Source organism: Mustela nivalis, assembly GCF_964662115.1.
Source record: "Mustela nivalis genome assembly, chromosome: 13".
Taxonomy (NCBI): domain Eukaryota; kingdom Metazoa; phylum Chordata; class Mammalia; order Carnivora; family Mustelidae; genus Mustela; species Mustela nivalis.
The window spans coordinates 59,700,421-59,723,060 of NC_139032.1; the positions used below are offsets into that span (position 1 = coordinate 59,700,421).

The 22,640-nt window shown below is 36.2% G+C and overlaps 1 protein-coding gene and 1 long non-coding RNA gene across 7 annotated transcripts in view; both read left to right on the forward strand.

Annotated features, from left to right (window-relative positions):
- The window catches only part of ZCCHC7 (zinc finger CCHC-type containing 7), a 240,850-nt gene that overhangs the window by 58,650 nt on the left and 159,560 nt on the right, over positions 1-22,640 (forward strand). The gene's annotated exons all lie outside the window — the stretch shown is intronic.
- On the forward strand, positions 16,243-20,105 carry LOC309846133. Its single transcript, XR_014301740.1, has 2 exons — positions 16,243-16,653; positions 17,329-20,105. It is a non-coding gene; the product is annotated as an uncharacterized lncRNA (long non-coding RNA).

Here is a 22,640-nt window from a genome sequence, read left to right on the forward strand (position 1 = left end):
ATTATATGTGTAGGCTGTAAGGACAAGGAAGGAAAAAGATAGGAAAAACCAAAATGGTTGTTTTTTTCCCAGTGCTTAGCATAGTGTTAGGCATGTAGTAGACCACTCAATAAATATTTATTGAATTTGAATTAAATATCAAGCCCAGAATATTTGATATTCTGCAAATGTAACAACTAGATTTAATTGGCTAAATAAGTAGTTTAAAATTATAGCAGAAAGAAATTATAGGTTAAGAGTTTGTCCTCTTCTTTTTTAATGAAAACTTTAAGAGTTTATTAGAAGTACATTTTTAAATGAAGAATTTTCCTATAAACACTCTAGAAAAAAGAAAGGCATTGTTCATTGTTATTTTACTGATAAGTAAAATTGAGTTAAAAATAGATGTAAGAAAACTTTAACCCCAGGAAAACAGCAGTACAGTTCAGTTGGTTTTAATATATAGTGTTAAACAGTATTTGTTTTTTAAAAATTGGTATGGTTTCCTGATTTCAAAAATACTGTCTTCTTTTTTTTGAATGCTATATTTATTTCGGTAGCTTATTCTGAAGATTTCACTTGTTTATAGAAGAATAATTTTACATTATTTTGATAACACTTTTTTGTCCTTTGTCATAAAGCAATATTATTGGTGTGAAAGTTATGGATTTGCTATATTGGAAACTCTTGATTTCAGTTGCAAAATTTAGGGGTTCTAGGCTATTATAATTTAAATAAAAATTCTCTGTCTTTTTCAAGTAGATATTTGAGGAGATGTTAATGAAAATACTTTTAGTCAACTAATCAAGAAAATTAATTAGTCTTTTCTCCCAGACATAAAGAGTACATTTGAGCCTCTAATCCATTTTGCTGATTTGGACATTTTAGATCATGTGATTGTTTTATTTACAATGAGTTAATATTTGGGGGTTGAGTTTGAATCTTTTCGCATCTGTTAGGTTAATCCTGGATATTTAGCCAAAATTTTTTTCCTCAAGCTTTAGGAGAATAGTTCAAACTAAAAATGTACAGATACTTAAATCTAGCACACATACTATGATGTTGTAACAGATTACTTTAATCTTATTTAAATATTTAAGTTAAATGTGGGATATGTAGGTTTTTTAAAAAATTGGGTGAAGTTAATAAGAAACAGAGTATTTTATGTTATAGCTTTCTTTGTTATTATCTTGTCCTTCCTGTTTATTCATGATTTGTAAAAAGTAGATGAGGTGTTTCTTTTTTTCCTTGTTGTTTCAGTTGTTCAGATGATATTTAATGATAAAGAATGAACTTTCTGAGTAAGGTCTACATCTTGAGAAGAAGAGGCTGCTACTTGAAATCAGTCTTGGGTCTTCAGAGACTTCTGCTGGAGCATTTGTGATTTGCTTTAAAATGTTAAAACTTTGTCACGAATCTTAAAAGGGGGTGAAATGACAACAGATGTTTATAGCAATATTATTCATAATAGTCAAGACATGGAACTAACCCAAATGTACATCAGTTGATTGAATAAATAAACTATAGGATATTTGTATAGTGGAATATTATTCAGCTAAAAAAGGTGTGAAGTTTTGATATATGCTACAACATGCATAAACTCCAAAATGTTAGGCTACGTGCAAGAAGCCAGGCATAAAAGACTACATATTCTGTGATTTCACTTCTGTGAAATGTCTAAAATAGGCAAATCCATAAAGACAGAAGGTAAATAAATGGTTGCCTGGGGTTTCTGAAGATGTTCCAGAATTTGAATAGTGGTCATGGTCACACAAAGCTTTTTCAGTATATTACAAACCACTGATTTTAAAAGGATAACTTACAGTATGTGGTGTGTATCTCAGTTAAAGAAAAGGGGGGGGTGTATGAAATATAGAAGTTGCTGATTTATAGAGAGATCATTTCCAGAAGAGCTTGTCATTGTTCATTTTTCCTTGATATATAAAACCTTATTCTGGAACTGAGACAACTGAACCTATTGACGGGAGAAATGGGCTGGCAGTTTGAGGCTGGCGTTTTTGGGAGTTTTCTTAAAAATTATAAAATTGCAATTATCAGTCTTTTATAAAACCTTAATAGGGTTTTAATTTTTATTAATCATAGAGGTATATTGCTATATCTTCATATGAACATTATTTTTACTTACGTATTATTATATCTCATTTAAAGATTTAAAAATTTAGGTGTAGAAATTTAAAAGATGAACATAATCTTGTGGAAAAATCAGGCTGTCTTGAAATTGTGCTATCATTTGTGAGGTATTAATGTACTCATTTCAGTTTGAGAGATGGACAACCTCTCAGGTAGATTGTAGACACTATGTGAAGTTATAGAAACTTACCCTGCTGGAAATTCTTAGGAAAATAAGAATATAATTTGGTATTAAAATCAGTGTCAATATTTATGAAATATATACTGTTACATTGATTAAAAACTTCTTTGTACTTTTTGCATTAAAATCTTACAGATCACAATTAGGTTTGTGAGATGTTCATGTGATCAAATTTAGGAGTTCTAATATTTAATGAGTAACAGTACAATACGTACCTTTTGAAATTGTGAGAACATTCATTTTGTGATACAGAGAAGAGAGAATAGATATTTGAATATAAAGTATCAGTCAGCTTTCAAAATCAATCCACTGTAAAATATTGGTTGCCTTAGAGGTCAGTTATTCTGAATTGTATGCTGTATCATTTGAAATATGGTTTGTTTTCAACCTGCTGCAGAAATCCTTTCCCTTCAGTTATATTTTAGGGTTGCTTTGTGAGTACAGTGCCAGATTGACTCTAGCTTTTTAGGGCTTGGGTCCCATAGGCATTCTTAGCAACTTGCTTTCACAACTCTTGCTTTTATATTCAGCTGAAACCAAAAAATTGATACTCGAAGTGTTTTGACCTACAGAAATAGCAGAATTTATATGGTTCAACCATATAGTCATTTTCTTCAGATTGCTAGGCACAGGAGTACAATTTCTGTACTAATAGTAACTACTCATTGTACTTTTCTGTGCACCTTACATGTATTAACTCATTTTATCCTCACAACAACCCAGTGAAATGGTACTGTTACCATCTCATTTATAGATGAAGAAGTAGGTCTGAGAAGGTAATGTCCCAAAGTAAATGGGAGACTCAGGATTTCAACCCAAGCAGTCTTGCTCCAGAGCACACAGCTTACCCACAATATCATGTTGCGTTCTACTCTTGACCTAGCCCCTTTTTCACCCTCTGGTAGTTTTGTAAATTAAAGCCTAATTCTCTCTTGCCTTGAGCTCTTCTTCTTTCCCTACCCAGTGTTAATTAGATGTAGGTCTTTTATTGCATTGTATTTGTTTTTTTAATTGTGTCTTATTCCAGATGTGCTTTGTAACTATAGGAATAGATACTTAAGGAGTCTTTCTGCAGAATTTACTGTACTGATATTCACACTTGCACATGTTATTTTGTAAATTGCAGAATCCTTCTATGGTTTATATCAGATCGGCCAACACTTGTTGAGTGCTTTTGTGTCAGATCTTATTATGTAGCAACTTAATACGTGTAATAATGTTGTTAGCTGAATTGATAAATGTAGGAATCAACTTAGTCTGTGTCATCGGAAGATTCCGACAGTGTTTTGGATCACTGGTAAAGTAAGTTGTTTCCTGTTTTACTCAGTTTGTAATGGCAGTTTTCCAGGTTCCCATTACCGGCTTCCATCAAGGGAACAAGCATTCAAAAAAAATGCCAGAGCTGGGGGGGGCAAGAAGTATTCTCTTTTTTACTCCTAGGGCCTGGTCTCTTTCTCATCCTGAATCCCCTGTTCTCTCTTTTTGTGGAATTCTTTACTGTTCTTGGTATTAGAAGTGAAGTAGTAATTAATACCCTAAAGAAGGTAGTTTGATTTAACATTATATTCAAGTCACCAAAATGTATCCAGATTGTATGGATATTAAAATCATATGGTCTGTTGCAGTGGTGTATGGATCTGGTTTGCTAGCGGGGCAGTTTGTCCAAAGTGCATTTACGCGGGGCAGTTTGTCCAAAGTGCATTTACAAGTATCAGATTCTTGGAATAACTGGGTTATTTTGTGGGTTTCTTACATTTTGAATGACCGTGGAGTAGACTTCTTGGGCACAAGAAGCCGGAAATTTTGCCTTAAGGAAATAAACCAAAACTGAAGTGTTCATTTTAAAATGGAAAAGCTAAGTCTTGGTTGAACAGTTTTTTAGTTTGAGAATGAAATGATACTTTATTGAATTACTCTTGTAATAATTTTTTAACATACAAAAACGATTTGTCTAGTGTTAAATTATTAGTAGTTTGATAATAGAGATCATTAATGTAGTATTGGATAGATTAGTTCTCATGCTGTTTTTGGTATGCCAGAACCTAAGGAAGCAGCCATTTTATATAAAAGTTTTAGTGCTGATCTTATTGTTTATTATTGCCATTAGATTTTTTTGTTACATATAGCTAAATAAATCTTTGATTTAAAAGCTAGAAAAATAAATTATGGGGCGCCTGGCTGGCTCAGTTGGTTAAGCCGCTGCCTTCGGCTCGGGTCATGATCTCAGGGTCCTGGGATCGAGTCCCGCATCGGGCTCTCTGCTTGGCAGGGAGCCTCCTTCCTCTCTCTCTCTGGCTGAGAGTTATATAAATATAACTTAGAAATTTTCATTATGGGTTTTAAGAGGAAAAGTAATAGAAGGGGATTAACTGATGAAGATTGAGGTTAAAGTGACCTATGCATAAAAGGTTTTAAACTTGTTGAGTAAACAGGTATATTCTTTAACTTAGGTATTGTTTTATAAATACTTCTTCATCACTTTTAGAAATAGCAGTATAAAAGAATATCAGTTTATGGTCCTGGAGATATTGATTGTTTTCCCAGTGAGCTCCACCGTGTCAGGTGCCGTGGTCCTGGCTTAGTCCTTTTTCCTAATTATTCATCTGCCGCTGACATTTGTTTTCCCGTATCCTAGAGGATAACTCTGATCTTGGTTTTCCTGCCTTGCTGGCCATACTAAGGATTCGTTGGTCACATCCTGCTTTCTGTAGAGGTCATATAGTGTGGGTAATGCTTGAGAATAGGGTTCATAAATGTATTTTGTCTTTATAAATCTTGGTGCTGCTGCTTATGATGTGACTTTGGGCAAACCATTTCACTTCTTGTGCTTGGATTTCCTGATCTGTAAAATGGAGGCTTATTATTAGACTAGTGTTCGGTGCATCGTGTGTTAGCTATGGTTATTATTGCTCTGACCTTTAAACATTGTTGGCCTTAGGTCTGGATCTTCAGGCCTTTTCTCGTACATTTTTTCCTACAGGATTTTAAAATTTTTGTGGCTTTCTTCTGAAGGTCAGACTAGTTCCTCTTGCTTTTTTTTCAGCTCTATTGAGGTATAATTGACACTCTTGTATATTTAATAGGCATCTTAAGAAATCACAGGTGGGGGCACCTGACTGGCTCAGTCAGTGGGGCATGTGACTCTTGATCTTGAGGTTGTAAGTTTGAGCACCCCACATTGGGTCTAGAGTTACTTAAGAAAAGAAATAAATCACATCTGAGGTCTTGATTTGGCTTTCCTCTTCCCTCCTCTATCCTTAGACTTTTTATGTTAGCAAATGCAAACTGTTTTTCCAGTTGCCAAAAAACACCAGTCATCTCTCTTCTTTCTCTCACACTGCAGATTCAGTCCATCCATTAGAACAGTTAGTTTTGGAACATATCTAGAATTCGACCCTCCAGTAACCAACCTGGGTGGGTATCATCTCTTGATGGATTGTTGCAATAGCTTTCCAACTGTTCTTTCCGCAGATATTTTTGTCTTCCTGTATTTTGATCTTCATAATGCAGTCACAGCAACCCTTTTGGTCAGGTCCTGTGACTTCTTTGCTTGCTGGATTCTTATGTCACACAGTGAAATTCAGAATTTTCAAACTACAAGGCCTTTCTTTTTTATTTTATTTTATTTATTTGTCAGAGAGAGAGAGGGATAGAGAGCGAGCACAGGCAGACAGAATGGCAGGGCAGGCAGAGGCAGAGGGAGAAGCAGGCTCCCCGCCGAGCTAGGAGCCCGATGTGGGACTGGATCCCAGGACGCTGGGATCATGACCTGAGCCAAAGGCAGCTGCTTAACCAACTGAGCCACCCAGGCGTCCCTACAAGGCCTTTCTTGACTTGCCCTCAAGTCCAGGGGGAACCCCATCCCAGCTGTTTTATCTGTCTCTTAACCTCCCACTGTTTTTCTTCTTTATTCAGCATTAGCCAGACTGGTCTCCTTCCTCTTTCCAGGATGTACTGTGGTTTCTTCAGCTTCAGAGGGTGAATTTTTTTTTCTTCAGATTTAATATTTTATTGTGGAATGCCCAGGTTATTTCACATTATAATTTATGAGATAATTCTTTATAATGAAGTTACATTGTATTCAGAGTATGCCTGTCTCTGTGAATACATCTGAAGGGCACATGCTAAAACATCTTCCAGGAATACTTGACTAGATCCAAAAAGGATTTACCTTTTGATACACATGGCTGCCTTTTTCTAGTGTACCTGGAACCCAGCATACAGTAAAGAATACAGTCTACAGCAGGACTTAAGGCACCTTGGGCTCCTTCCTGCATGCTGCTTTCAAGAAACAAACAGCAAGTTGCTTAGTCAAGTTAGTGTACTTCATGTAGTAAGTGGAAAAACAAAGAGAAACACAGAAACACATGCTTAAAAAATCACATAGGCACTCACACATAAATGTCTTCTAATATCTTCTAATATCTCTGCATGCCTAACTCCCTCTCTTGCTTCAGGTCTCTTGAATGTCACTCTATCAGATAGATCTTGGATGACCACTCTATTTTAAATACGAGTATCATCCTCTTCATCTCCTTACATTGCTTTATTTTTTTTTTCTCAATAGTTTCTACCACCAGACATATATATATCTGATGACTCTCTCCTTTTCCTTTCCCCTTTTCCCTCCCCATGGTCTTCTACCTTCTAGAAGTGTGCCTTGAAATAATTGGTGGTATTTTTTATTCTTTGTCTATCCCTAACACAGTATAATGCCTAGTATAGAACTCAGTAAATTATTTCTTTGATGAATAAACGAGTGCCTGGACATAGATTATTAAAAAAGAAGGTATAGATACCTTAGGATTGTTTAGGTTATGTAGCCTATTCCAATAGAGGGGGGACCAAAATCTCTGTAAGTGTAGCCAAGTCAATTTTATGACATAGTTCCTTAGAACCCGTCTAGGTTGTATTAAATCTCTTAGATTTTTTTGCAAGCTTCTAGATCTCCAAGTATACCTTAAATTTCAGAAGTATACCTGGTAATTTGCTTTCTCTGTGTATATCATTAATCCCCTGCTGGGCTCTTTTCTTAGCATGTGGTGTCACCTTGAACCAGACTTTAATAAAAGTTGGCACACAATTTGTTTGCCTCTATTTTAGGAGGCAACTGGCAGAATCTAGGCTGATAGTTTCTACGGGTCATAGGAAACATCTACAGGTAGTCAGTCAAGGTCCTTTAGTATATCTTCAAGTCCTAAAAAGATCTTTTACTGTTGCATGTTCAGGTATTTGATCATGTACCGTCATTTAGGAACTGTGGGCATCCACCATCATTTGGAAACTCATTTGGCAAATGTCTACCATTCCAGGTATTTCATTTGATCTGGTGTCAAATGGTATAATAATTTGAATATCAGGTTACAGTTTGGAGCCTTTAAATATGTAAATTGATTTGTTTTTCATATAAATACAAATCTTTTTTCTACTTTCCTTAAGGAATGTATTAGTTTCCTAGGGCTGCTAGGATGGGCCATAAACTTTTTGGCTTAAAATAGCAGTCTATTCTCTCAGTTTTAGAGGCCAGGAATCTGAAATCAGGGTTGCTTCTAGAGGCATGAGGGAGTCCCGTTCATGCTTCTCTTCTAAATCCTTGGTGCTCTTGGGCTTGTGGATGAATCACTGTGGTCTCTATCATCACATGGCTTTCTGCTACCTGTTTACAGTCTTGAATTTCCCTTTCCTTTCTCTTTTGAGGTCACTAGTCATTGACTTAAGGGCCCTCCCTGCTAAATCTGTGATGATCTTCTCTCAAGATTTTTAACTTGATTGTATGTGGAAAGATCATATTTCCAAATAAAGTCATATTTACAGGTACTAGGGGTTAGGATTCGGACATACCTTTTTTGGGGTGGGAACACTGTTCATTGCACTGCAAGGAATACATGTCAATTCATGTATCTCAGTTTTATTAAAGTATCAGTCAATTTGCTTGACATCTCTTGCAGATCTTTTGCCTGCTTTTATTGACAACGTGCATGATAATATTTTGGAGGTTATATTTCCCCACTCCACCTTACCACCATTATTTAGAAAAATGAGCTCTTGCCCTTTTATGGTAGGATTTTGGGTGGGGAAGAATCTTTTTTGTTAAATACTCTTGGTGTTTTTTTTTTCAGGGTATTAAAGATATCTTCTAAACATACATATATACTTAGTTTAATCCTTATTTATTTTTACTTTTTAAATTTTATTTCTCTGTCTTACCTCATAAGGATAGCACATAAATAAATCTTGAAATTTGGGGCAGAAGTGGGAAACATTAATCCACTTATAAGGCAGACATCATTTTGAAAATAACTGATTCCAAGGATGAGCAGAATATATTTAATAGTTATGAAAGATAGATTTTCATAAACTTTTATCCAAAGTAACTAGATTCGCATATTCAGTATAAAGGGTGTTATGAAAATGTAAAGTTCATTAATATGCTGTATATTTTTATCCTCTTGAATGTAATTTAGAGATTATATACTGTAATAGGATTTATGACATTATACTCTTTAATCTTTAGGGTGTTACAAACACATCAAGGGCCGTTGGCAGTAACTGAAGTTTGCCTGCATTTTAAGGATGTGTTAGTATTACAGAATATCATGAGTTCTACTTTAAAATAAACAAAATTTATACTCTTAGAATATTTACAGATTCAAAGACATTTTTTTCTGCAGGCCATGAATAAAATCTTTAAGAACTAGCAAGATGAATTAAAGATGAAATGATTTATTTCTAAGGTTAGGCCTTAATTAATACATGGGGGATGATCTTGGCATTTCTTCAAAGTATTTGTTTCTGTATCTGAATTTGCACCTCCTCAGTAACCTAACTGGGATTTATAAAATGGAACAATCTCTTTTCTCCAATTTGGCACTCAAAAGGAGCTCTGACTTACAAAAGGTAAGTGTATTTTTCTCAGGAATAGCTTACCATTTTAAAATAAGACAACAAAAACAATGGCCCAGCGAACCTTCCCCAATGCTTTTTCTCTTTGGTACAACAAATACGTTGATGTAAAACGTGTATATTATTTGAATCTTTAAGCCATTGTTTTATGTTTAATTCCATTGTTTATCATTTCTTTTATGTTGGATTTGAATAGTTTAGACTGTAAGCTTCAAAAAGCACAAAGAATTTATCTTTTCAGCTAGTGGTCTTGACAGTATCATGCACAAGTAGGTACTTATAAGCTGTTTGATGTCATTGTTTCCACTTTGGGAGAAGAGAGAATTGATGGAAAGAAATGGAATTTTAAGATCTATGGAAATCACATTTTTCACATAGTTGCCCTTCATTAAAAATGCAAGTGGTAGTTTTATAATCTTTTTGCCACATTTTGAGCTGGGGGTTTGATGTATTTTTTTGTCTTACGTATTATATCTACATATATTGAAAATGCCATCAGACACTATACACCTTTTGCTTTTTGTTTTCAAGCACATTTAAAAAATCTCAACAGATGGACTACTGTTTTATCTGTTGCACGTCTTTCATTCCTAAATTCAAGGTTTATGCTAGTGTCATATTTCTTTGAAGAACTAACTTCCTTTAGCAGTTCTTTGGAGCAGATCTCCTGGCAGTGAATTCTCTTGGTTTTCTTTCATCTGAGAATATTTTTATTGTACCCTCATTTCCAGAGAATATTTTCCCTGAATATGGAATTCTGGGTAAACAGTTCTTTTCTGTCAGTGCTTAAAAATGTTGTTCTACTTTCTTCCAGCCTCTGTGGTTTTTGATGAGAAATTCTCCGTCATTCCAATTTTGTTCCTCTGTAAGTAATGCAAGTAAAGCTGAAAATTTTAGTTTTCAATTTGCTACTTTCTCAAATATTTTTTTCTTCCTGCACCACCCTCTCTTTTTCTTTTTGGACTCCAGTGAAATGAATATTAGATTGTTCTACAAGTCGTTGAGGTTTTCGTTTTCTTAAATATTTTTTTCTCTCTCGTCAGAATGGGTATTTTCTGTTAATCTGTCTTTAAGAGTCACTGGCTATTTCCTCTGTTCTATTCATGTGGCTGTTGAACCCGTCCAATGGAACTTTCATTTTGGTTATTGTATTTTTCAGTTTTTAAATTTTTCCGTTTCTTTATATCTTTTATTTATTTTTTTTAAAGATTTTATTTATTTATTTGACAGAGAGAGAGATCACAAATAGGCAGAGAGACAGAGAGAGAGAGATGAGGAGAAGCACGGTCCCTGCTGAGCAGAGAGCCCTATGCGGGACTCGATCCCAGGCCCCTGGGATCATGACCTGAGCCGAAGGTAGAGGCTTAACCCACTGAGCCACCCAGGCGCCCCAATATCTTTTATTTTTTTGAAGAGATTTCCCATCTTTCTGTTCATTCTAAGAGTCTTTACTTTTACTTTGTGGAACATTGTTAGTAGCTTCTTTTTAAGGTTATTGTCTGGTAAATCCGTAAGTGTTGACATCTGCAATTTGTTTTTCCTCATAAATTGAGGTTTTCCTAGTTCTTCACGTGTCAAATTTTTTTTTTAAGATTTTACTTATTTACTTGACAGACAGAGATTGAAAGTAGGCAGAGAGGCAGGCAGAGAGAGAGAGGGGGAAAGCAGGCTCCCTGCTGAGCAGAGAGCCCAACATGGGGCTCTGATCCCAGGACCCTGGGATCATGACCTGAGCCGAAGGCAGAGGCTTTAACCCACTGAGCCACCTAGGCACCCCAGATTTTTTTGCACTATATTCTGGACAGTCTGAGTATTACATTGTGAGACTGTGTCTTGTTTAAATCCTACAATGAATGTTGGTGTTTTTGTTTTAGTTGGTGGTCAAACTGGTTAGGTTTGGGCTGTGAGTTTACCAGCCTCCTGTGGGTCATGGTTCTAATATTAGTTCCTTTTACAAAACTTTTGCCATACCATGAATGTGTCTTGCATGTGTACCAGACAGTGGCCAATACGAAACTGGTTAGTTGTCTGCCCAGTAGTTCAGTTCTCAGTGTCTGTGGTATGCTGTTTTAGCCTTAGCTCCTCACAGGTTAAGGGTCAGCATAGATGTTCCTCAAAAACCTCATGGGGTTGCTTTCCTGAGCTTCTCCCTTTTTATAATCTCCTTGGTACTTTTGGTTACCTGGCTCCCTCTCCTTTTGGTCCTCTGGTCATTGAGTAAGAGCTTTAGTCACCCCTTCCTGCTGTGTACTTCTTACAGTGTATCTACTTAGGGGCCCAAGTAGCAAGAAGACAGAAAAAGCCGTTTTCTTGAAGAAGTCTTACCCCCTCAGAATTCAGACTCTGGACCCCACTGCTGCACCTGTTACTGCCTTCATCACTATCACAAGATTGCTTGGTGGCTATGGTACAAGGGAATGCTGAAAAGAACACGAACCCAGGGAATTTTCTCTATTCTGAGTGGTAGGAGACTCCTTTCTTGCTCCTTATGCTGCAACTGCGTGGCTTGGCCTAGAGTTCCCTCCATTTGCCAGAGTGCCCACTTGCAGGTTTACACTGTTGAGTCTAGGCCAGAGGAGATCAAAGAGGGAAAATGGTAAATTCACCACCAGTTTGCTGCTAATTTAAATTCTGATCTTCTCCAATTTGCCTCTGATGTTTACTTTCAGATTCCGTAAAGAGCTGCTTTGGGATGCCTGGATGGCTCAGTCGGTTGAGCGTCTGCCTTTGGCTCAGGTCATGATCCCAGGGTACTAGAATATAGCTGGAGTAGGGCTCCCTGCTGAGCTAGAAGCCTGCCTCTCCCTCAGCCCGCTGCTCCCCCTGCCTGTGGTCTCTCTGTGTCAAATAAATAAATAAAATCTTAAAAAAAAAAAAATGTACGTGAAGAAACTAGCCTATTTATGGGTATTAAATGTGCACACTTTATAAAAACATTTTGGGCACTGGAAGCCATTGGGATTTTTGCTTTTTGAAAGAAGCATGGTATGTAAATCTTTTTCTGTATGAAAAGTAACTCTCTTATTTTTATATCTTTCTAATTTCTCACAAGTAAGATTCTAGTCCAAATATCTAACAACTATTTTCTAGCAAGTTTTGTTTTTGTTTGTTGTACTTACTAGAGGTACATTGGGTTTCACTTTTTTATAACTGGTGCGTATTTGGGAAAGTTTACTGAAAATTTTTCTTTCATATTATTTTTTTCTCTTTTCATTATTTTTTTATGTTTCTTCTTTCCTTCTTGTGTGTTTTCATTACTGTATTTATTTAGGCTCCTCCTTCCCTTCTCCCCTAGTCTTGCTAAAGTAGATGGATAGGAACTATATAGGGGTGATCTCTGAAAGTTTAAATTCTGACTGGGAAAATAACCCATTTCCCACCCCCCCACCCCCAGCCTGTCCCTTTGGCTAATTAGAATTCCGAAGGGCATTAATAACCATTTTAATCAGATTATACCTGTAGTTGCTAAAGGTGAGATTCAGGCAGTTTAACCCCCTGTTGACAAAACCAACAACAGTCAAGACTGGGTAGGAATTCAGCATTTTATTTGATTGCTGTCCTAAGGAAGAAAATCTGCAAACTAGGTGACACAAAGGTTGTATAGACCACTCCCGCCTGCCCACTTGTAGCGGTCTAGTTTCCAACAGTGCAAGGAAGCCCTGCCATTAATTCAGCCTTCATTAGAAGACCAAAGCTAAATAGTGTGATCTTGTGACAGTAACATTTGCAGTGTTTGTGAAAGCTTTGGGTCAGAGCTGTAGAAAACCATGTAACAGTAAATAATTCTTTAGTTCAGTGCAAAAGTATTCCTTACAAAGAGCTAAAAACTCTCTTAGCAACTCAAGTTGCAACAGTAATAAGATAAAAGAGATCTCTCAAGGGGTATTAAGCTGGTGGAAAAACAGCTATATTTTCACATTAGATAAAAACAAGTGGAAATTGAATAACCAATCTTAAGAGTCAGAAGAAACCCTACCAAAAAAGGAAAAAAAAAAGGGAAGAAAAAAGAGGAAGAAGAAACCCTACAGGTGTTTAGTTCAGATTCCCTCATGTAGGTGCTCTTTCTCCAACACAGGGACACGGTCACCTAGTCTTTGTGTAAACATCTCAGTAACAGCAAGTATTAAAAGATCCTGTGATCAGAAGACTTGTCATTGTCAGAGAATCCTGATTTGAAATTAATAACTATTATTTATTTATTTTCATTTTACCCCCGAGTCATAGAGTATTATTTGAATACAGCTGCATGTTTGCTTGTTTTCTCTACGCCACAACCCCTGACCCTGCCACTAGATCAGCTAATGTACTTTTTTAAATTGAAAAATGTATCGAAGAATAAAATGTTTACTAAGCATGGCTGTAGGAGAGCACTCTTCAGATATGGTTGAAGTTGAAAAATTTTAAAGCAGCTGAAGTTAGAACAATCAGATGAAATGTAGATCTTTTTCTGTGTAACAGGCCATTTCTCAAAGAATTATTCTTCTCACTGCTGATGTGTCAGCTTTGGGAAAGTGTAGATTCAGGAGCTAAGTAAGAAAAATTAGTTGATTTGAGAAAAAGACATCTACTGGAATCTGCACAGCACTCCTTCAACAAAGATATCTATTAGTCAATAGATGTCATCCCCTCCACCTGTCTAAAACAACTCATTTCTTTTCCTGATTACCACTTATAGATTTTTCCCTTTTAAAAAAAACTTTACACAAAATGTAAACTTCATACATTGGGATTATTCTTTGGTCTGGATCTTTTCTTTGAATGAAATAAGCTTTGGGATGCTTATTTAGATGTTCAATGGAACAGTGTGGAGAACAGTAATTGTGTTTGGGCTAAAGAATTAATCCATTTAGTCATGGGAAACATTACTTAGCTTTTCCTTAGCAGCTGGATTGTGGTGCAACTTAGGGCTATTTTAGGATTTTAACCTCAAAAGAAACTTAGAAATGAAAGTTTATTTGTATTGATGAACATACACTTTTGGATAATGAGCCATTAAATTGATTTCAATGGAAGTAAAATTGTTTTTCAATTTGCAGTTTTTATTTTACATTTAACCGTGAACTGAAATCTGTTACCCAAATTAAAAAAAAAAAAAAAAAAAGTAGGATGTTTAAGTCAGAAAAATATATTCTAACAAAGAAAGTGGCTTAATAAGTAATAATTGGATGCCCTCAGAAAGGACTTGTAAGTTCAAAAATTTCTAATGGTTCCTATTATACTTTTGTACTGTGTCATTCAGACATTGTAATAAAATTACTTTGATAATTGTAATCATTCTCTTAAAATAGGAAAATGTCCTGTGTTTTGGTTACTAACAAGCCAAAAACCGGGTGTTGGGAAAGTCATTTTCCATCTTAGAAGAATAATTACCCCGTATGTTATGTAAAACTTTAAAAAAATTATTAAATGATTGGCTAAGAGGGAATTTCCTGACTTAAATAAGCTGTCTGGATATATACAGCTATACTCTAGTCTGCCAAGATCTGCAGCCTAAAGGAAAATCTAGTAACCTTTTTTTTTTTTTAAACTTTGTGCTTATTGTAGCCTCTTTATGATGTTGGATTTTTCTTTTGATTCATATAGTATTTTGTATGTACTACCACTGAACAAATATTTTTTGAGCAGTCTTTATGCCTAGTATAGAGTTGAACTAAACTATATTCCTAGTAGAGAGCTGAGCCGTACAGGGATGGATGGACATGTATTAAGAAGAAGAAACAAGTTCTGGTTTCAGCACAGACCTTCAAAGTAGGAAGTTAAGGCTCTTTAGCTTCCCTCCAAACCTCTTTATAAGCTTCCCTCAAAGAATTACCTCTTTGTGTGTCAGCGTATGTGTGTGTGGGAGTACTGCTGAACCTTATACACTATGCAGTAGAGGTTTGTTTTTTTTTTAAATAATAGCTTTATTGAGATATTTATGTACCATATAATTAACCCATTTAAAGTATATGATTCAGGGGTTTTTAACTTATTCACTCAGTTGTGCAGCTGTCACTATAATTAGTATGGAAACATTTTCGTCACTCCCCCATTACCTCCAAAACTCTCGGCCCAGGGCAATCACTAATACTTTCTGTCTCATAGATTTGCCTAATCTGGACATTTCACGTAGTAGTAGAATCTACAATATGTGGTTCTTTGTGTCTGCCTTCTTTCACTTATAAAATGTTTCCAGGGTTTATCCATGTTATATCATGTGTCAGAACTTAATGCCTTTTTATGGCTAAATAATACTCCTTTGTATCCAGTGTATGGGCGTAACACATTTTGCTTATCGATTATCAGTTGATGGACATTCAGGTTGTTTTCACTTTTTGGCTATTAAGAATGATAGTCAAAATGCTGTAAACATTTGTGTACAAGTTTTCCATGGACATACCTTTTTAATTCCTTTGACTGTGTACCCAGGAATGGAAATGCTAACTCTTACTCATTTCTCTTTTTCAGAGTGCATAATTTGTTTTTAGCTTAATGTAATTTTCCTCACTTCCAGTCTCACAGGATCTCTCTAGATCAGGTCCTAGTTACTTCTCTGACCATCCTGCTGTCTCCGTCTGAGGGAATTGCGTTGGTCTGTCAAGGCATGCCTCACATGTATCTCCTTTGTGAGATCGATAATTATTTTTGACTTAATCTTTAGCACTTGACTCATACTGCTGTTGTATTAAATTTTATGATAGTTTGATAATGTGATTATATGTATTAGTCTCACTAGATTTTGAATTCTTAAGTACAGGGATTGTTAGAGGCATATGTCTGGCACACAGCACTAAGTAAGGGTTGTTGTCTTAACTTTTGTAGTCTATTTGCTCAGTTTCTCTGTTATACTCCTGATTTTCCTGTTCCTCACACTGGTATTCAAGACTTTCTGGTTTCTACCTCATACACCAAAGCACTAATTGTTTCCCCAGATTTACTTCCTTTTCAGCTTTCTCATTTCTTTATGGTTTTTCCTCTGTGTAGAAAGTACTTTTCTATCCTGTCTCAACCTCTTAGTAGCCTTAATTACCTTTCAAGGCATTTGTGAATCAGGTCATCAGACATATTTCTAAAAGACCTTAAAGAATGTTCATCTATGTTTCTAGGGTCAGCCAAAACTTTGGAATCTCTATTACGCACTTACCTTCTCTTAAATTTTAGACTAAGGAACAGAATGTACATTTAGGCAGTCTCTAGTTTTCAAAGACTGTTTAATAAATTACTGGTACATGAATGACCACCAATATCTATATTTCTAACTGCCTAACCAACCCAAACAATTTTTCCCTCCTTTCTTTTCCCCATACTGCTTTTTCCCCCCCTACTCCTGTTAAGGTGCCCTTCTTTTTCTTCAGTAGATATATGCCCAGCTTTTCTGGTGAGAGGATGGCCTCAGGAATAAGTTGTTTCATGGAAAGCGCTTGTCTGAATAACTATACGTTTGCCAGAGAGGCACCTAGGTAATTCAATATACTTTTGATGCCTACTGTTTTCTGAGCATGGCATATTGGGTTTCTGCTTTTTTTGCAGGGCATTATATTTATTATGACAATTTAAGGGTATATTTTAGTTTGCATTGATAGAAGCAGTATTGCTAGGTAGTTGAACCTGGCAAATAGATGACAGTGTGATAATAAAACCAATCTAGTCTTAAAAAGAGAGTGGTAGTTTCATGTAAATGTGTGTCAGAAATATCAAAATTAACTTACCTTGGGTTGATAGCTTCTGTTTATTTTTGATAGGTTGACTTTAGAAGAATAATACTGATAAGGTGTGAGAATTATTTTCTGAGGGGCCAAAGGCAGCTTAAAGATAATTATTAAAGATGAAAGAGATACTGAGTGTTGTATGAAAAAAAAAAAGAAAAAATGGAGGAGATACACTGTGATAGAAAGAATGTTAGAAAGTTTATGGGCTTTAGATTCAGATAGACCTGAGATTTCTGTTTCAGTTTTGACACAGTGAGCCTCAGAGTTTCTCTGCTATAAAAATTGGAGATGATAATACAAAGGTTGTTAGTAGTAGTGAATGAGAACCTGTGATATGCACTTAGCACAGTACCTGCACATAGTAGCTTCACATGAATGTTTACTAAGTCGGATCTCTTCTATCCTTTTGTTTTTCTCTGCCTTCAGGAATTTCCTTCTCCCTCCTTCCTGGTCAGTCCAGATCAGTCAGAGTCCACCTGAAATCTCATCTCCTCCATTGAAGCTTTTCCGGTTAGCCTTTGTGACCTGATTTTCCTCATCTTTAAAATGCAAGAATTGGGGGCGCCTGGGTGGCTCAGTGGGTTAAAGCCTCTGCCGTCAGCTCAGGTCAAGACCCCAGGGTCCTGGGATCAAGCTCTCTGCTCAGCAGGGGGCCTGTTTCCTCCTCTCTCTCTGCCTGCCTCTCTGCCTATTTGTGATCTCTATCTGTCAAATAAATAAATAAAATCTTTTAAAAAATAAATAAAATGCAAGAATTGAATTGAATGCCTAGCCCCTCTCTGCTCTTCATTACGATTCTCAGATTCAGACTCAGACTCAGACGTTGGTACTGCTCTTTGAACTCCTTTGGCACTTACTTACTTGCCTATACTATATAATGATTTTATACTTGGTGTTAAGTTTTCATCCAAATGTGGATATATTGAAGGCAGGCTCTGAAAATTGGACAAATGCTGCTCTATCTGTATTTATCACTTATACTTTAGTGGTATTTGAATATATAGAGGAATATTACTTTTCTTTTGTTGGGTCATTATTTTTAATAAGAAAATTGGATGATGTTAGAACCCAGATTATAGTACCTGATTCCACTGTAATTTGGGAGATAATACCAAGGTCCTGTGAAAGTCAATTTAGTGGTAGGGTAGTGTAAAGTAGAACCTTGTAACTCAGGAGCAAGAATCTTAGATTATAGAGGTAGAGAAGCAAGCAGGTTGAAAACAGGTGATTTAGCATAGGGAATTGAATTATTTGGGGTATTGGTACTTGGGAAACATCTGAATAAGTAATAATGTGTGGGATTAGATTACTGTAGTCGCTAGATGCATTTGGAGTGGTGGAGTGGGGCTTGAGTTTGCAGACATCATGCTCTAAGTTTAAATGATGTATTCGTTATTTTCATGGAACATTTATTCTTGTCAAAAGGAAGATTTATTTTGGGTGTTGTCCTGGTTAGCTTCAGGAAGTCTGTGTGAAATTATGCTGGAATTGGTTTTAAGGATATAAATCCTATAAATCCACAGCTTGAGTAACAAATTGAATCTCTAACAAATACAAGGAATTTCAGAGAAAAATCCCACTTACAAAAGAATATAATATTACAAGCAGTTACTGTATGTACTGATTCCATATTCAGAGGCTATCTTTGTATGTTGTTGGATCATTGTCATTGCCTACTCAGATGTTGCAGAATTAGAACTCAGATTCCGTGGATTCTGATATCTTTTAAAAGGCTAAACCCTTGGGGGGAAAAAAAAGCATATCACATCACAACCTAAATGCATAATTGATTTTGTTGAAACAGTCAACAAATACCCGTTATTTTATAACCCAGTATAGGAATGGCAGAAAAATGCATTGTAGTTTTTTTGTTTGTTTGTTGATTCTCTTCACATCTCCTTCAGATATATGAAAAATACCACTAAGAAGTAATATTTGTGATCAGGTGAACCAGTGTGTTTTGTGCCTAATGTAGCAGGTCAGCAAGTGGGGAAATACTCTAGGCTAAATATGGAATGTTGTGTGGAAAAACAAACAACTGAGTTTGAATCCTGGACAATCTGGTCTAGAGAGACTTTGTGTGGAGGAAAGGGAATGGCATTTTAAACCCAGGAGACGTGGTGGTGTTGTATACTGTGAGCTAGGTAGGAGAGACTACCTACAAAACTGTTCATTTAGTCCAAAGTTTGAGACAGATAACTTAGACTAGGTTGGTAATGATAGTTTTGAGAGGAAAATATTGCTAAAATGATTTTGAACTGAGTCAGGAGGGCTTGATGACTTGATAAAAGAGTTGATGAAGAGAGGAGTAAAAGAGGGGTGCCTGCGTGGCTCAGTCATTAAATATCTGCCTTCAGCTCAGGTCACGATCCCAGGGTCCTGGGATTGAGCTCTGCATCGGGCTCCCTGCTCAGTGGAGAGCCTGTTTATCCCTCTCCTCCCTGGTCATGCTCTCTCTTGCTAACTCCATCTCTCTCTCTCTGAAATAAATAAACTAAAATCTTTAAAATAGAGAGAGGGGGTTAAAAGATTTGAGATTCAAGTTTTCGTGATTTTTTAAAATGATTCTGGGGGTGCCTTGGTGGAAGCATCCTCCTTCGGCTCAGGTCATGATCCCAGGGTCCTGGAATGGAGCCAAGCGTCAGGCTCCCTGCTCAGTGGGAAGCCTGTACTCCCTCTCCCACTCCCCCTGCTTGTGTTTCCTCTCACTGTATCTCTGTCAAAAACATAAAATCTTTTTTTTTTAATTAAAAGAAAAAGAACTTTAAGAAAAATGATTCTGCCACTGACTGAAGTAGGGAGAAAGAGCCAGGTGAGAAATAAGATAAATTTTGAAGGTACTTCAAGAAATAGGACTAGAATGTTTGTATCAGGCCAGGAGATATAAATATATGTAGATTTTTCGACATGGAAGATGTCCATAAAATTTTATGATTTTGGCACACCCAAGCCTTCTGCCTTTTGTGTCCCCAGGTCACAATGTCCAATACAGAAATAGGTTTATTATTTATTTTGAATGAAGAGTGAAAGACTGAACCATTCTTCTTTACAAAGCTGTTTTATTAGAGTGGAATTTTATCTATAGATGCAGCCACTTTGCCAGATCTCTGATGAGACTAACAATAATGTTGTCTTTAATTTAGTAAGTCTTTTGTCAAAGGATATTGAAATGAACAAATGTAACTTAAGATTCTATAGCAGGTGGGGCGCCTGGGTGGCTGGCTCAGTGGGTTAAGCCGCTGCCTTCGGCGCAGGTCATGATCTCAGGGTCCTGGGATCGAGTCCCACATCGGGCTCTCTGCTCAGCAGGGAGCCTGCTTCCTCCTCTCTCTCTCTCTCTCTCTGCCTGCCTCCCTGCCTACTTGTAATCTCTGTCTGTCAAATAAAATAAATAAAAATCTTAAAAAAAATAAAAAAAGGATTCTATAGCAGGTAAAAAAAATAGTCGATTGAAAGGAGACCTGATTTTAAGAAATAAGACACCTGGTTTTAAGAAACAGACATTTCTTAGTGGTGTAGTGATTTTGAGACTTATTTCAGTAGAATTCATACCTTAAAGGAAAATATTTTGTTTCACAATTTCTATTTTTTATAAGTATCTAGCTGTTTCATTATGACCAGTTTTTTTTTTTTTTAAGATTTTATTTGTTTATTTGACAGAGAGAGACAGAGAGGTCACAAGTAGGCAGAGAGGCAGGCAGAGAGAGAGGGAGAAGCAGGCTCCCCGCCAAGGAGAGAGCCCTATGTGGGGCTCGATCCCAGGACCCTGGGATCATGACCTGGGCCGAAGGCAGAGGCTTAACCCACTGAGCCACCCAGGCGCCCTATGACCAGTTTTAACACTGTAAATTTTAAGGATATTAATCACTTTCAGTAGGTTATTATTTAAAATTGAGTATTTAAAATTAATTTTCCCCTATTGAATTCATTTTTGAGCTTCCTGTTCTTTTATATAGAGATTTGATTTATAAATATGGTAAATATTTGCTTTCTGTTTAATAAAATTCAGTGTTATGATTATTTGAATGTCATTAAAAATAGTAAAAATCTTCCCCCAAATAATCTGTGATATTGTTAAATGGTTAAAACAAAATCTGTAGGGTTTTTGTCTACGTAGAAATTTAAAAATTTGTAGTATTCATTTTTTTAAAAAGATTAAGCTTTTATTAATGATGTTAGGTAATTATTAAAATGACTAGGTAATTATTAAAATTTATATTGATATGTATTTATGACATGTTAAGAAAATATGAGTATATGATGTGGTTGTTACTTGAATACATTGCGCTATTTTAATTGATTGTGTTTTAAGAAGAGGTGACTCTTTTGTATTTTATTCTTACAAGGAAGGTAAAAAAGCAATCCAGAACAATAATCAAAGCCAAGGTAGAGCAAGTTGTTAAACACTTTAGAATTAGACTCACCGCCCCCCTCCAGCCCCCCTTCTAGTGTGATACTTTGAAGGCAGCTGCTACAGATAAACTCTAGAGCCCCAGATGGTGGTTGCCTAATCCTCATGAGAATTCATGTCCTGGAAGCAGCTCTTATCTCTCCAGACCTGACATTGTCTGTGAGCTTTTGCTAAGGAGGGAATAATATAAACATGCTATGCATGAGTTTCACTTCTTGAATATGTCAAAGACACAGGAAGTTATAGTAAAGTATAACAAGAAGAGACTTCACATTATTGAAAGTGTTGTTATTTAAAGCACTTGATGTTAACTTGTGATGAGTGATGGAGTGTGGTTTGGGAGGAAAGACACAGTGAACATTTTTGTGAAACAAAGTGTCACTCCTTCCAATATCATGAATTCAGAGATGTACAGTTGTCATTAAGTTTGTAACACCCCAAATAATTCCTTACTATGTGATTTGCTCTAACAGTTTAAAACGGTTTGTCCTATAAATAAACGTTCAGGCTTTCATTTTCCACCCAGTAGTCTTCTTTGTTTGGAAAGTCAAAATAACAGTTCTACTATTCTAGATTCACTGTTTTGTTTAAAAATTTTGATCTGTGAGATCTGGGTCCATGGCAATTAGAAATGGCTGTTTCTTTAGCATAGCAGCCACATGGCCTGAAGTGGGGTTGTAGAGACTTTATCTGTTCTAGGCAGGGTATTGAATATGTGAACAGGGATCTTGATACTGTCATCCTGAGTAATTGTTGAATCACTTGATGATATGACTCTATGTAGGTAGTGTGGAGGCCCCCCCCCCCATTAAAATTTTAATCAAACGAGGAACTAGTCTTCTTCATAAAATAACCTTAACCTGTCTTTCAAGTCTTATATCTCTTTCCTCTAGATAAAGTATTCTCCAGCCACTCTGGACTTTCTCTAGCTCCAGAATCTATTGTGTCCTTTTATGTTACCATGCGATTTCTCATTTAATTTCCTCTTCCTGAAGGGCCCTTCCGCAAAGGAACTTGTAGTTTTCTTATGAGACCCAGCTCACATATCACTTCTTCAGTGCGTCTTCCACAGATAGAAGCATTTCATTTTTTTCCCTCCCAAAGTATTACAACAGCAAGAGTAATCTTTGTAAAATATAAGTTTGATGGTCTCAAAAAAGTTTAAACTGTAATTGCATTTCATATCCAGCCCCGTGTATCAGGCTTGTAGTCGCTGTCTTCCTCTTTTTGGTGCATGCCTTAGCCAGTCTCATCTTCTCTTTCCTCTTGGCTACTTACAGCCGTTCGACAGAATGACTTACTGTTATTTCTTTTCTTGAGCCTACTG